This window comes from Podarcis gaigeae, assembly GCF_964106915.1.
Source record: "Podarcis gaigeae genome assembly, chromosome: 11".
NCBI lineage: Eukaryota > Metazoa > Chordata > Lepidosauria > Squamata > Lacertidae > Podarcis > Podarcis gaigeae.
This window is the reverse complement of record NC_139687.1, coordinates 19081835-19096791: the sequence shown is the minus strand read 5'-3', so window position 1 is coordinate 19096791 and position 14957 is coordinate 19081835. Positions and strand designations below refer to the sequence as shown.

Below are 14957 nucleotides of genomic sequence, written 5' to 3'. Positions count from 1 at the left end.
CATGGAAATATTACTGCACCACTTCTGAAATTTAGCAGGATGCACCCTGCAAATGTCATCTAATTCTGAGCGGGAGTAAAAAAAAAAAAAATCACAATCCTTCCTTAAAAGGAAAAAAACAAAGAAAGTTGTGAAGCTCCAAAAGAGTTCTTAAACTTTCTTCAGCAGGGCTACATACCAACATAATTGCAATGTCATATCATTATTTTTTAATGTATGTTTAAAATTACATCCATCTGTTCAAAAGTACCTTGTGGAATTGGATGATGCTGCAATAATTAACGCCCGCATGTATTCCTATTATGTCAATTTGATCACGAGCTTGTGGTGGGAAACTTCACCAATTACTGTATGCATCGTTCTGAAAATTTGTCTTGAGTTGAGAATCCTAGTCCCTGTTTTATTGAAGGGGGAAATGTTCCTATGTAACACCCCTGTTCAAGACAAAGAAGCAAAATAGCTTCAGGGAAGTGCTATAGATTCTCTCTTGGCTCCTTGCATCAACAGAATTTTTAACTAAGATCCAATTACAGAATATTCATTATTGATGATAATAAGTGAGCTGTAAAGAACGCACATTTACTTTCTGGTCCCAGACAGTTGCAAGTTTCCGCAGCCTTTCAAAACTTGTAAACTCAGCATCTTTCACGTCAGCCTAGAATGCACCCAGGTCGGCAGGTTGTCAGTGCTGTGGCATGTGTGTGTTTGTTTTGTTTCTCCCAGCCATCACAGATGTACGTGAATCCCTGCTCTCGAGTGTAATTCTTAGACCGTCCGTCTGTTTGCACAAAATACAGTGGTAGAAAACATATTAAGTGCAAGGTTTATTAATCCCTGACATTTCCATTTTGCAGCACAACTGGTCAAGGCCTGTCTTCTTCAAAAGCCACTACTAGCTAGATTCATCAATAGTGTATGATAAAGGTGCCAGATAAAAGACCTATTTGACAGGAGGCAGGGCAGTTTGTTTGCTGCTTGTTTGACGGGGTTGGTGCCAGACAGTGCCGAGATTGGAGCTACATGTTGGCACTGGCAGAGGAAGAGGGAGGCAGGGGAAGCGAACCACCCCTGGCAGTGCAATCCTGCTGGGCGCAATGTGCCCACAGGTGGCGCGCCACGCCCCAGGACGGGCGCCATGTCCCTGTAGGCTGCACGCCATGCCCGGGGACACGCGCCACGCCCCTGCGGGCGGCATGCCACCCCCCCGGGATGCGCACCAGCCACACCCCCGCCTGCTCTCCGCCCCCCCGGTACCGGAGCATGAAGCTCCACCATTGCATGTTGGTGCAACTGTGTGCCCACAAACTCATCCCATCTCAACCCTTTTCAGGTAAGCAGTCACAGCACAGGTGTTGGGGGGTGGCTTCATAGGCCTGCCCCATCACACACTCAGACACCGTCATCTCGCTCAGCACCCTGCCTTCCACAGTTTCCAACCTGATGTCTGTGGGAAGCTGACATCTTGGCTGTGAGTCATGGAAGACATGCTCCCTGCCTTGCTGGCCTTTTCCCACCTGGCCTGGGATATTGGGACCTGATTGACTCCTGCTACAAAAGCTGAGGCTCCTGAACACTCTTGGGCTGGGGTATTGGTCAGGCAATTTTGTTGAGGGTGGGCTGATGCTGTGATCAATATTCATTTTTAGTATCAGGAGGTTGTGGACTCTCCTTCCTTGGAGGGTTTTAAGCAGAGGTTGGGTGGCCATCTATCATGGATGCTTTAGCTGAGTTTCCTGCATTGCAGAGGGTTGCACTAGAAAGATGACCCGTGGGGTTCCTTCCAGCTCTATGATTTAGGTGTAATTTTAAAAAATTTGATTGCATACTTTTTGATGTTTTATTATTGTTCATGACTACTTTCGTTATGTTTTGAATTATGCATTTTTTTGATAAGCTGCCTTGATCATGGTTTTAACTGTGGAAAGGCAATATACAAATAAAATGATATACAGTGGTACCTCGGGTTAAATACTTAATTCGTTCCGGAGGTCTGTTCTTAACCTGAAACTGTTCTTAACCTGAAGCACCACTTTAGCTAATGAGGCCTCCCGCTGCTGCCATGCTGCCGGAGCACGATTTCTGTTCTCATCCTGAAGCAAAGTTCTTAACCTGAAGCACCATTTCTGGGTTAGCAGAGTCTGTAACCTGAAGCATATGTAACCTGAAGTGTATGTAACACGAGGTACCACGGTATATATGTATGCATGCCAAGCAGGACATTAAGGCATTGGTCGTCTCTCTCTATGCTCACTAAAAATCTTCCTGTACACAATTAAACATGTTGAAATTGGACATGCCATATTCAGGGTTGGGAAGATTTTGGAAAGAGTTTATCTCAGCTGCTCAACTGGTTTGTGACCGTAAAATGGTGAACCCACGTGTACTACAGGTGATCACGCAGTTTCTGAAGATTGTCCTGATTCAGCGGACCACAGCTTTCCTTGTGGTGTGTGCAGAGCATTATCATAGAAAGAGGCTGAGCAAAAGATTATGGGCTACTCCGAAGGATTATTTAATAGAAGGAATTTTTGAAATATTTATATTTAACAGTGTACCAAGGCTTCTGTTTGAAGTACAACTTCCTTTGAAATGGGGCTTGACTTTCCAAAGACTCTCCTTAAAAATAAAAGGCCTAAGGATTAATTTTATATGTAAGGATTCTTTCAGGGCCTGGACAGGGTACTGAAGCAGTAGCAGGTACTGTAGCTGTATTCACAGCTGCATTTAATTAAAATTTGGTCTGAAGTATGGGGCATGGCATCCTGCCTTGGCTGAAAAGCTGCTACTGGTAAGTCCATGATAAGTCTGTGATGAATAAGTGATTAGTCACTGAGCTCTTGGTAGAGACTGGATTTGAGATGGCATGTCAGATCACCCCAAGTGTGAAGTGGAAATGAGAACGGTCTTGCGGTTACCTGTTTTATAAATTCTCAAGTTGTGCAACTTGAATACAAGCATGTATAGTGTGAAGCTGTGCACTCCGGCTGTGAACGCTCTCTTTAAGCAAGCACTAGTCATGTTTGCTGACTGACTTGCGTAACTTCTGACAACCCACGTATAAATAAATTTAATATGTGAAAAACCCCGTCAAGTTGAAATCCTGTCCCCGATTACCTGGAAGTAAGTTTCATGGAATTCAGCGGGACTTATCTTTTGAACAGCCATTCATAGAATTGCACTGTACATTTCTAAAATACCGCCTGATTTTTGCCTGAAACAAACAGATGTGACTCATGTGATTTCGCTGGAATGATATTTTACCGATAAAGCCAAGATTCTAGCCATAGGAGCCAACTCCTAGGGGCTGAGATCCCTTGACTTCCCCATAAAAGTTTTGAGGGGGCTGGCCCCTCCACAGTAGATGGGCATCACCATTCAAATAGTGTGTATGTGCCACATCTTGTGATCGATTATGTGGGGTGAGACTTACCTGCCCCCAAATATTTTATTCAAGTTGGCACCACTGAGTCTAGCAGTGTTTATTTATTTCATACATTTTTTTACAGCTTGATTGGGGGGGAATCATAGTGGTTTAGTATGCATCTTAATGCCATTGAAATCAAGCTTCCATGTTACTTTGTCCACAATGAAGGTCAGCTGTTCAGCTTGTTTCAGAGAAGAGAAAGGTATGCTCTGAGGGACATTATTGGAGTAGAAACATTTTTCAGGATCTGGAGTCAGAAACAGGTTTGATCTCCAGGATTCCAGCTCTTTTATTTTGGCCCATAGAACTCAAGAGGAGGCATTGAGACAAAGCTGGCACCTTTTTAGTGGGGCAGAACACTGGCAACTGACACGTAGATGGTTGGATCAACAGATTCACAACAGTTTGAGCATTCAGAGCTCCATGAGCACCAATAAGGGATGGTATTTTAATTGGCTATACATGTGCATATACATATAATATGTGTTTTGTAACCTGCCACTCTTTTGTTTCTTTGTTCCCTTGCAGCTCCTTCGGGCTAGAAGGAATGTCAACCTTTGGAGGCATGTTAATCAATTTCTCCCATGACAGTTTCGACACAGCAACTTCTTTCAGGCCATATTTAATTGTAACAACAGGGAGCCTTCTTAGAGCACGGGAGCCCTTGAGCCAGAGCACAACCGATCACTGGAGTAATCTGCATTAAATCACCGGACTCATATCCAGCAGCTACGAGCTGAGCCCTAACAAAAGCCACAGCCTTAAGTACCATTCACTCTGACACAGGAAGAAAAAGGAGTAACGATCTTACCCCATCAAAGAAACAGCCATCTCCAGATCCTGCTGCGAATGGATTTCGATGCAAAGAAATTGAGAACAGCCAGTTAGTAATCACATGGTCCAGCAAGTGTCCAATTTTTAAAAAAATTAAATATATGTAGCTGAATGAAAGGATGAAGCACTTAAACGACTCAAGAGCAATCAGTGCATTTAGTCCCAATGAAAGATTTGTCATCGTGGGTAGAAAGAGAAGGCCGTTGTTGTCCCTTGTGCAAATTCAAAGCCATAGATGAAGAAAGGACGAAAGCTTCGAAGATGCTTGGAAAGATGTTGTTTCCTGTCCTCTGCCGAAATAATTCAGTTGTTACAGATCGCATCTCAATGCACTTCTAATATTTGCACTGTCACTTCCATTCAGGGGAATGATGTGTAGGCCATCATTTGCACAGATGGCCTCATAAAATTTCTGCCCGCAGGAAGGTGTACCTTGAGGGGCTTCTACAGGAGATTAAAAGCCCATCATCAAAAGTGAAGAAAAGTTAATGCCCTTCTATCCCATCACATTTGGAATCTTTCTCACAAGGCAACTTGTTGCTCCTTAAGCCTGAGATATAAAAAATAATAATAGGAAAAGCATCAACAGGCTAACATGGATTTTAGAACAGATCTAATTTTTAATACATTTTTGTATCATTGTAACAGCAAAGAAATTGACCTATACTGCTCACATTGACGGTACCCTCCGAGTTAATAGGATAAATGAAAGAGAAAAAAACATTTCTACTACGTATTTGACACATAACATTTTTATAGCCAATTATCTGTCCTTCATGGAAAATGTACCAGCTAAACAGGCATTTTCAGTTTATTTTTCTAAATAAATGTGGTGTTTGTATCATTTGCAATCACTTATTTTTGCTGATTCCCATTATTTGTCCATGTTGTGCCCCTTCCAATCTCCTTCACCAAAAAGGGAGTTTTAAAGACAAGAACCAAAACACTTGTTTTGCCATGTTAAATCATAATGATTTGCAGACTGAAAGCTTTAATATAAAATGTTGTTTGTAGAATTATAAAGTATATTTCTACTGGAAAATATGTATGGATATCCAGAAAGGCTGTATTTTAATTTTTAATCTCAACACATAGGTTATTTTTAATATTCCCAAGGAAGTATTTAGTTAATGTAGTTTGCTTGAAAGTTATAGCAGATAATTTTGATTCAGGAGTGGACAGCGTCTTCGACAACGGTGAGCTTGCTTATACACAGTGCAGGATATGATCCAGTTTCTGGCCTCTGCGTGTACGAAAGGACTATTGGGGGCCATACATAATGCAGTCAGCAGGAATGCCCAGCCCCTTACATAGTGCCTCTGCTCCATGTTTGTCCTAGATTTGCACCTGTACAGTAGGGCAATGAGAGACACCCTCCAAAGCATTATAGCAGGGCATCTAATCTGCCCTTGGTACAAGCCACACTGTGTGGACTAGGATGGAGCTGGAATGGGATGTGAAGGATCAGCTGTGAAGTATCCTCCTAAGCCCTGTAACTGCATGTTGGTTGATCAGAATTGCCAGCATGCCCTAACCTACCCATCAATTTCCCAGTGCCCAGAATGTTTGCTGGAACAATCAGGAGCTGCAACACAGTTCCATTATTCGTATATCATTTTCATAAATAGAATCAATGCCAATCCATACTGGTCATGTTACACTGATTGCAGTTGCTTGGAAGTTGTTGCAAAAAAAGCTTAATTCAACCTGATGGACTTGGAACACTTTCACAAGTGATACTCTTTCTTCTCTTACGTGTCACTCCTGAAAGTTGTCAGTGCAATCTAGAAAGTCAAAGAGAGGTCAATTCATTCTTATCTATGTTGCCCTTCATTTGATATACATACACATGAAGTTCAAATGCCAGTTCTTAAGACCAAATTTCTTAGAACTTAATTTGGATACAAAAATTTGTGATTCTTTCCGCAAGTATTTATTGCTTAAAATACACATATTTTGAGCCTTTAATATTTGTTGCCATCATGATCTTCTCTTCACCACAATGAGGGCTAAAACCTTACTTGGTTGTTTGTTTTTTTTACATGCAATCTGGGAATCTCAGGATTCTAACAACTAACCACAAGTTGCAAAAATATAATATGGGGCTTTTTATGCAACTATATGACTGACTATATGTTGCTCATCCCTGCTTTAGATTCTGGAAACTAAAACAATTTGTAAGGAGGCTTGATTCTTAAATTACACATGACACATTATATCACATGACTTTTGCATTGCATAAATTTATTTATTTCCAAACTATTACAATATGGTTCTGTTAAAGTTGCCGTTGCTGAATTGGGGGATCAAAAAGTGAGAAGTTGCTTGATAATCTCATCCATAATCTGCAAAGGGGAAGAGTCGCTGTATCCATCCAGTGCAGTATTTTGTTATTATCAGTTCATAGATTCCTTTGATGCTCAAGTTGTTTTGAATAAAATTATATATTTTCCTTTTTCCTGAGTTCTCTATACTGTGTATAATTTTACGCACTCACCAACAGAAAAAAGAGGCACTGAGAGAGTCTTTTGAGATACCAATCTCTTACTTCGCCAGTTTGCCTGCAAGAAGGATGTGAAGAATGCAGAAATATGATATGGTACAGGCCATCTTGGATTCAAGTTGTACATATTTTGATGCTTCTTCGGGGGGTGGGGGTGTTAAAATCCCAGCCCATTGAAAGTTTGCACATCAGAATAGATGTTAAAATAAAATCTTTTTTCTCAACATGTCAATATTCAGGGAGGGTTATTATTTTTTATATCAAAAAAGTGAAGCATTCAGATAATCTATGGTCTGAAGTGGCAGTTTGGGATAGACCGTACCAGATGCATCAGCATTGCTGATTGAATCCAAACCTATCCAAAAAAGAAGAATACCAACTCCAAGCTCAATTAGCATTTATTCACCACCATCTAGTCTTAACATTGACTTCAGACACTAATTCATAGCTTCCACAACCACAGCTGATCACTTGTCCCCTTCAACGTGATCCATTGGAAATAAGAGCTAGTCCCAGAGGCCATTTCCTTACCAGGGTAGCCTCTCATTTTCAGATGAGAGGAGTGCCTTTGCTTGCTCAACCTGCAAATAAATCAAGTTGGACTAAATGCTGCTTGCTAGCTGTTAGTTGACCATCCCTGTAAAAATTGCTGTAGCAGAATGGAGAAGTTCAACTGAGCACAAATCCTGTATTTTAAATTCACTTCAAGTTGTTTACATGGAAGAAAAACTAGGTGATGGTTGTTTTTAGCCAAGATGGTCAATTAGCTCCTAGCGCTTAACCTGGTCTTGATTTTAACAAAAAAATTGGATCTAGCTCATCTCCATTCTTCTGTGTTTGGGTGAATTTTTTGCATGCTAGTTAGTCCAACTGATGTTTCCATCACATTGGCCACCATTCATGAACTCCTACAATTAAGATATGCATAGCTGGAATCTATAATGTCCCCCTGGAGGAGAGGAGAGGGCACTCCAAAATTGCAGGGGAGCAATTGAGAAGACCATGTTTGTACCTGCACCACTTGTATAGAGCAAGGATGGGGGTCAAGTGCCATGTTCCCTGCGTGGTACCTGGTTTTTTTGGGGGGAGGGGAGGGAGTCACATGCTAATAGGTGAGGCAAAACCAATATGAGTGGAGTTTGCAACATTGCATAGCCCTCTCTCTTCCACAGGATGCAAAAGAGGAAGTGATTCTTAAAGAGGTGGTTGAGAGAGCAAGAATGAGATCACAGCATCTAGAGGGACCACAGATTCCCCACCGGTCGTATAGGAAATTGTATCAAGTATCCACATTCAATTTATAATATAACTGCATAGAAGTAGAGGAGAAATTGCTATCAGACTGTCTCGCCAGAGTGGTACATGCTCTGGTTATCTCCCGCTTGGACTACTGCAATGCGCTCTACGTGGGGCTACCTTTGAAGGTGACCCGGAAACTACAGCTAATCCAGAATGCGGCAGCTAGACTGGTGACTGGGAGCGGCCGCCGAGACCATATAACACCGGTCTTGAAAGACCTACATTGGCTCCCAGTACGTTTCCGAGCACAATTCAAAGTGTTGGTGCTGACCTTTAAAGCCCTAAATGGCCTCGGTCCAGTATATCTGAAGGACCGTCTCCTCCCCCATCGTTCTGCCCGGACACTGAGGTCCAGCTCCGAGGGCCTTCTGGCGGTTCCCTCACTGCGAGAGGCCAAGTTACAGGGAACCAGGCAGAGGGCCTTCTCGGTAGTGGCGCCGGCTCTGTGGAATGCCCTCCCATCAGATGTCAAAGCGATAAACAACTACCTGACATTCAGAAGACATCTGAAGGCAGCCCTGTTCAGGGAAGTTTTTAATATGTGACATTTTAGTGTATTTTTCATCTCTGTTGGAAGCCGCCCAGAGTGGCTGGGGAAACCCAGCCAGATGGGCGGGGTACAAATAATAAATTATTATTATTATTATTATTATTATTATTATTATTATTATTATTATCAAGTGGATCATCTATCCACCCCAAGGCATCTAGACTTAAACTCAAACTTCAAAATATGTTGAGAAGACTACACAGAATCAGTGCACTGCTCTAGATTAAACCAGAATACTGCCCTAATGGTTTTTGGAAGCACACTCAATTCTAATTTGAAGTTAAATGCAAACAACTTTAGAAAGACATTTGAATTTGAATCACAGCAATATCTTCCTGCTATTTACATTTCTTCATTCTTGCTATGCTTCAAAATACTCAGAATTATATATATTCTTTAAGAGAAGATTGACATGAGCCTTTATGACCAATATCTGCTCGCAGTAAGTAAATTCACTGAAGCCTCTTTGTTTTTTGACATCTGCACATTTCACTGAGATTTGTGTGACTTGAAAATTGTTCCAATCAAGCATATTCAGCTCTAACACTAAATTAAACCTGAGTTCTGAACATAATGATGCAAGCAGGTCTACAAGACTTTGGAATAAGAGCTATTAATAGGACACCGCTAATGCAGTTAATTACATTCATTTAGGTTAATATGCTATGGGTTTTCAGATTTCCCCTTGGGAAAGCAGCTTAACGCAGGAAAGTTCAGCTAAGTAAATTTAAGCCTATACCAGATTATTTAATTTTTAAAGACCCTTAAAATGCACTGTGTTCTCTAATGTAATTTGTGCAAATTTCACATATTAAGCAGAATTAAATCCTGGTTTATCAACCATATAAACAAGTGGGACCTGCAACCAATCACAACTCACTGATGAGTGCATTTGTGTGATACACAAATTTGTATTTGCTGAGTTCATATAGTGCATTTTTAGGTACACACTTAAAATTATGTCTAAAAGATGTGTGGGCTGCTGATAAGAAAGGAATTTTGTTAGCTGTTTATTAAAATTCTTTGTTTTGGCTTGATTAAGCCCCTAAGGATGTAGATCTCAACCATGATTTCTATGGCCCCCGAGGGCCTCCAGGATATTCCAAGGGGGCCATAGGTGAAAACTGTGTAAATGGGGGCCACAGCACGAAACTGGGGGAGGCCACAGAAGGAAGTGAGAAGTGAAGAAAAAGGGCCAAGAAAAGAAAACAAAAGGAGGTAAGAGAATGCTGCAAACCATTTTTGGATAAAGAGTACAATATCTTAAAAGTTTCCGCAGCTTTGGGATAACTCAACATTATTTTTCATGGCATTTCCTACTTCATATTTAGTAGAATCAGGATTCAGTCGTGTGAATTATTTACTCAGCCTAACGCGGGATCGTCTTAACATAACGGACAGAGGTGATCTTCGGTTATCCCTCACGGCAAAAGAACCGGATATATATATATAAGCTTATTTCTGGTCATCAAGCACAAGGATCACACTGATCGAGAAATACTTAATGTATAAGTTTTTGTGCAATTGCATTTTGTATAAATTGTAAATAAATATAAATAAAATATGTTCCATTTATCAACAAAACATTTAAATGGCTACCTTTCTGCCCATAGGACAGGGGGGCCACGGTCAAAAAAGGTTGAGAAACACTGGTGTAGAGAACATATTTTTAAAGAAGAAGAAGAAGTAAAGGCATTCACTTGAAAATGGCCTGGAGTGTTGACATTAGCAGAAAAAATTATCATGTTTACAGTTATGAAACTATAGCAAAAAAACATTGCCTAGAGGGACCAGTACCCCCAGTTCATTCTGGTTTATATCGCATATTCTGACAACCTGAAAACAGAAGATCAAGGGCCTCTATGGTTGCTACAGAAGTGCTAATGTAAGTATGATTGCATTCGTTGCATGTGATGATTTGGAAATATTTTGGAAGCACTATATATCTGGATGACAACAAATTAGCCATGTTTCAGTTATGCTAAATGGTCGCTCCTATGGAATTTTCTTAATAGGGCACATTCCATTTTTCTGTGTGCTGAAGGATTTTTCATGCCCAGTAATCGTAGTGTTCAAATAGGACACACTTCTTACTTCTTTCGCCAAAGTGACAGCTGAACCAAAATACCGTACAGTATCATGAAATTAGGATTAATTGCATTAATTGTACTAAGGATTTCATTGGTGCTAAACTGCTTTCAGTTTCAGATAGAAAGAACAGTATATATATAAAAGGAGCATTGTGCTCTTATATCGGGTTTAGTCAATGTAGTGCCTTCCTGATGCTACTACAGTGGTACCTCAGAAGTCGAATGGAATCCATTCTGGAAGTCCGTTTGACTTCCAAAATATTCAGAAACCAAGGTGTGGCTTCTGATTGGCTGCTGGAAGCTCCTGCAGCCAATCGGAAGCCATGTTGGACATTCGGGTTCCAAAGAAGGTTCACAACCAGAACACTCAGTTTTGCAGTGTTCGGGAGCCAAAACCTTTGACTCACAAGGCATTCAGGAGCCAAGGTACAACTGTACTCCCATAATTCCTCCCCATTGCCTAGGCTGGTTGGTGCTTATGGAAGTTGTTGTTGACAACAACTAGACGACACTATGTTGGTGACTCACATATTAGTCATGAAATTTCATTATAGGTCAAATAGTTCACATCATTGTATGCATGTATGCATCAATAAAAGTCATGATCTTCAGGCCCAACAATAGTGAGACCAAGTAATCTCATCTTTTTAAGAATGTAGAAGCAACTGAATCTTTCTTTGCTGAACAACTATCGTAATCCTATTTCTGATCTGCCATCAGATCAGAGATGACTTTCTAAAGACAGGTCAGTGCAAACAGGGTCAACTACAATTACTTCTGCAAAGATTTCCATAAGTAAAATAAAGTATTTTAATCCATTTCAGATTGGGTTAGCTAAACCTCAGATTAAGGGCAGGGGAAACACTGTACGCGCAAGTTTAAACAATTTTATTCAGGATCAGATTAATATCAGTCTGAAATCTTTCTGACAATGTTTTGAAGGGATTTGTGACTATTGTTACATATTATGGCTTTCAAGGCTCCAAGTCAAAAGGAATTCTATGGATGTTAATCTTTAATCACGTGTAGTGTTTTACACAGTAAAAATATACACTAATGCCATGCCAAATCCAGGAAATAACAAGAAAATTAAGAAGGCAGTGCAGTTAACAAAGGAAATAACATATACACAATTCTTCCAACTAAGTATGTTCCTGTGTCAGAGCAAGACATAAACATGGGCCCATTCTAAGGCGTTGGAACATAAATTTAATCTGGTAGACGTGAAAAGCAGGCTTTTGAAAGAATGACACAAACTTCACATTAACAAGTGCAAGTTTGTAGTATTTATATTTATATTATATTATATTATATTATATTATATTATATTATATTATATTATATTATATTATATTATATTATATTATTATGGTAAAGGGACCCCTGACCATTAGGTCCAGTCATGACCGACTCTGGGGTTGCGGCACTCATCTCACTTTATTGGCCGAGGGAGCCAGCGTACAGCTTCTGAGTCATGTGGCCAGCATGACTAAGCCGCTTCTGGCGAACCAGAGCAGCGGATGGAAACGCTGTTTACTTTCCCGCAGGAGCGGTACCTATTTATCTACTTGCACTTGACGTGCTTTCGAACTGCTAGGTTGCCAGGAGCAGGGACCGAGCAACGGGAGCTCGCCCCGTCACGCGGATTCGAACCGCCGACCTTCTGATCAGCAAGTACTAGGCTCTGTGGCTTAACCCACATTATAATAATGCAGTGGTACCTTGGTTTAAGAACAGCTTAGTTTACGAACAACTTGGATTAAGAATGCTGCAAACCCAGAAGTACAGTGGTACCTCTGGTTACGAACTTAATTTGTTCCGGAGGTCCGTTTTTAACCTTAAACTGTTCTTAGCCTGAGGTACCACTTTAGCTAATGGGACCTTCCGCTGCTGCTGCGCCACCAGTGTGCAATTTCTGTTCTCATCCTGGGGCAAAGTTCTTAACCCGAGGTACTACTTCCAGGTTAGCGGAGTCTGTAACCCGAGGTGTTTGTAACCTGAGGTACCACTGTAGGTGTTTTGGTTTGTGAACTTTGCCTTGGAAGCAGAACATGTTCCGCTTCCTGTTGAGTGTGTTCCATTTGTAAATTGAGTCCCCGCTGCTATGGGAAAGCATGCCTTGGTTTAAAAATGCTTTGGTTTAAGAACGGACTTCCGGAACGGATACAAGGTACCACTGTATTATATTATAAACACAAAATACACAATGAAAATAAAACAAGAACAACCCAATAATCCCCCACTCCCCAACACATTTTTAAAAGGCATTGGATGTCAATCAGCCAAAGACCTGGTTGAAGAGGAACATTTTTGCCTGGTGCCTAAAAGTTGTTAATGAAGGTGCCAGGTAAACCTCCCTGGTCTTTGTCAATATTCCTTGCAGCAATGTCCATGAGAAGTCCATGCGCTAGTCTCAGAATGGGGTGTACCTAGAGCCATTGCTGAATGATTCAGAGCCATAGGGGGTGGTGTTGTTGATCCTGGGATTTCCAGCTTCTCCTTAGGACGTCCCTATTTTCATCGGATGAATGTTGGAGGGTAAGGTAGGACATCCTTATTTTGACCCCCAAGCCAAGGAGATGACTCATATCCATAGCGATTAATATCCAAAGGCATACTGCTTGAGCATTCATTTTGAATAATTCGGGAGAAATTGAAAAGGGGTTCTTGGTCTTCAAGACTGGATCAACTGTAGAAGCAAGCTCAAGTACCGTAATACTTTTAAGTAGGAATCATAGAATAGAATCATAGAATCATAGAATCATAGAGTTGGAAGAGACCACAAGGGCCATCGAGTCCAACCCCCTGCCAAGCAGGAAACACCATCAGAGCACTCCTGACATATGGTTGTCAAGCCTCTGCTTAAAGACCTCCAAAGAAGGAGACTCCACCACACTCCTTGGCAGCAAATTCCACTGTCGAACAGTTCTTACTGTCAGGAAGTTCTTCCTAATGTTTAGGTGGAATCTTCTTTCTTGCAGTTTGGATCCATTGCTCCATGTCCGCTTCTCTGGAGCAGCAGAAAACAACCTTTCTCCCTCCTCTATGTGACATCCTTTTATATATTTGAACATGGCTATCATATCACCCCTTAACCTCCTCTTCTCCAGGCTAAACATGCCCAGCTCCCTTAGCCGTTCCTCATAAGGCATCATTTAGGAGTGGGGGACAGGGCTGACTTCAGCATATGCGGCGCCGGGGTGCAAAAGTCGGACCGGCATGCCTCCCCAAGCTTCTGGACAGATCTGCTGTGGCTGAGCTTGGTCAGATACCAGGTGTTGGTGACAGGGAGGGGGGTTACAAATCAAATAAAATGGCCAGGGACTCCGTCGAGCTGATTTCTTTGTCGCCTGCATTGCCCTCCCTGCTCACATGTTGCCCTCTGTCTCCAGCAAGGCGCCTAAAATTTGGGAGGCAGATAAAAGGAAGGAGGAATGTTTAGGCTGGCGGGCACCCAAGTGCCAAGCTTCCGCAGGCGGCTTGTGAAAGCCTGTCCGGGGACCCAGAGCACCCGCTCGCTTTAGTCCCACAGCACCGTGGCACCTTAAGACTTTGACGACGACTCTGCTGTCAGACACTGGGCAGGAGGGTAGGGGGTTAGGGTGGAGAGCCGTCTGCAGCAGAAGAGCCCCTGTGGCGCTCCGACCAACGGGTGGGCTCTTCCCCGGACTGAACTCTTGGGACCCAGACTCTCGGCCTGGCGCCCCTGAGATCCCGCGCCCGGGTGCCCCACACCCCTAGCGCCTATGGGTAAGATGGCCCTGAGTGGGGAAACTGTGGTCCTCCAAACATTGCTGAACTGCAACTCCTATCAGCCCCAGAAAGCATGCCCAACATCCAGGACTGATGGGTGTTGAGCAACAAAGGTCAGTCGTCCGCCCAGCCCCCCTGGCCCAGTTCATCAAGGAAACACTGTAGACCTAAGTCTGAGAAAAATAAACAACCTGGAATTGAGCTCTGGGGAATATAAAGAGAGGAACGGGGGTGGGGACAAGAGAAAGAATGAGATGTGAACAGAGTTGCCAGAACCTCAGCCAATGGTAGGCCCAATCAGATGTGCACGAAAAAGAGGTTCAGAGGGCCACAAATGTGCTCTCAGCGCTCTCTGGGTTGGGCACATGCTTACAATACTGCTCCCTATGCCATACAGCAGCAGCAGCATCCAAATTGTTAGCCCCACAAACACTAGGAGGTTCCGCTTTAAGCAAAGGAGCACAGCCCACTCTACTAAGTGGGGGAGCTTCCAGTCTCACTGGG

At 42.2% G+C, this 14957-nt stretch overlaps 1 protein-coding gene across 5 annotated transcripts in view; it reads left to right on the top strand.

Annotated features, from left to right (window-relative positions):
- The window catches only part of PRR16 (proline rich 16), a 253717-nt gene extending 247001 nt beyond the window's left edge, over positions 1–6716 (top strand). For all 5 annotated transcript variants that reach the window (XM_083702437.1, XM_083702438.1, XM_083702435.1 and 2 more), the window contains one exon: positions 3953–6716. The gene's annotated coding sequence lies outside the window, so the exon portion shown is untranslated. The remainder of the gene's footprint in view (positions 1–3952) is intronic.
- Positions 6717–14957: the final 8241 nt, after the last annotated feature.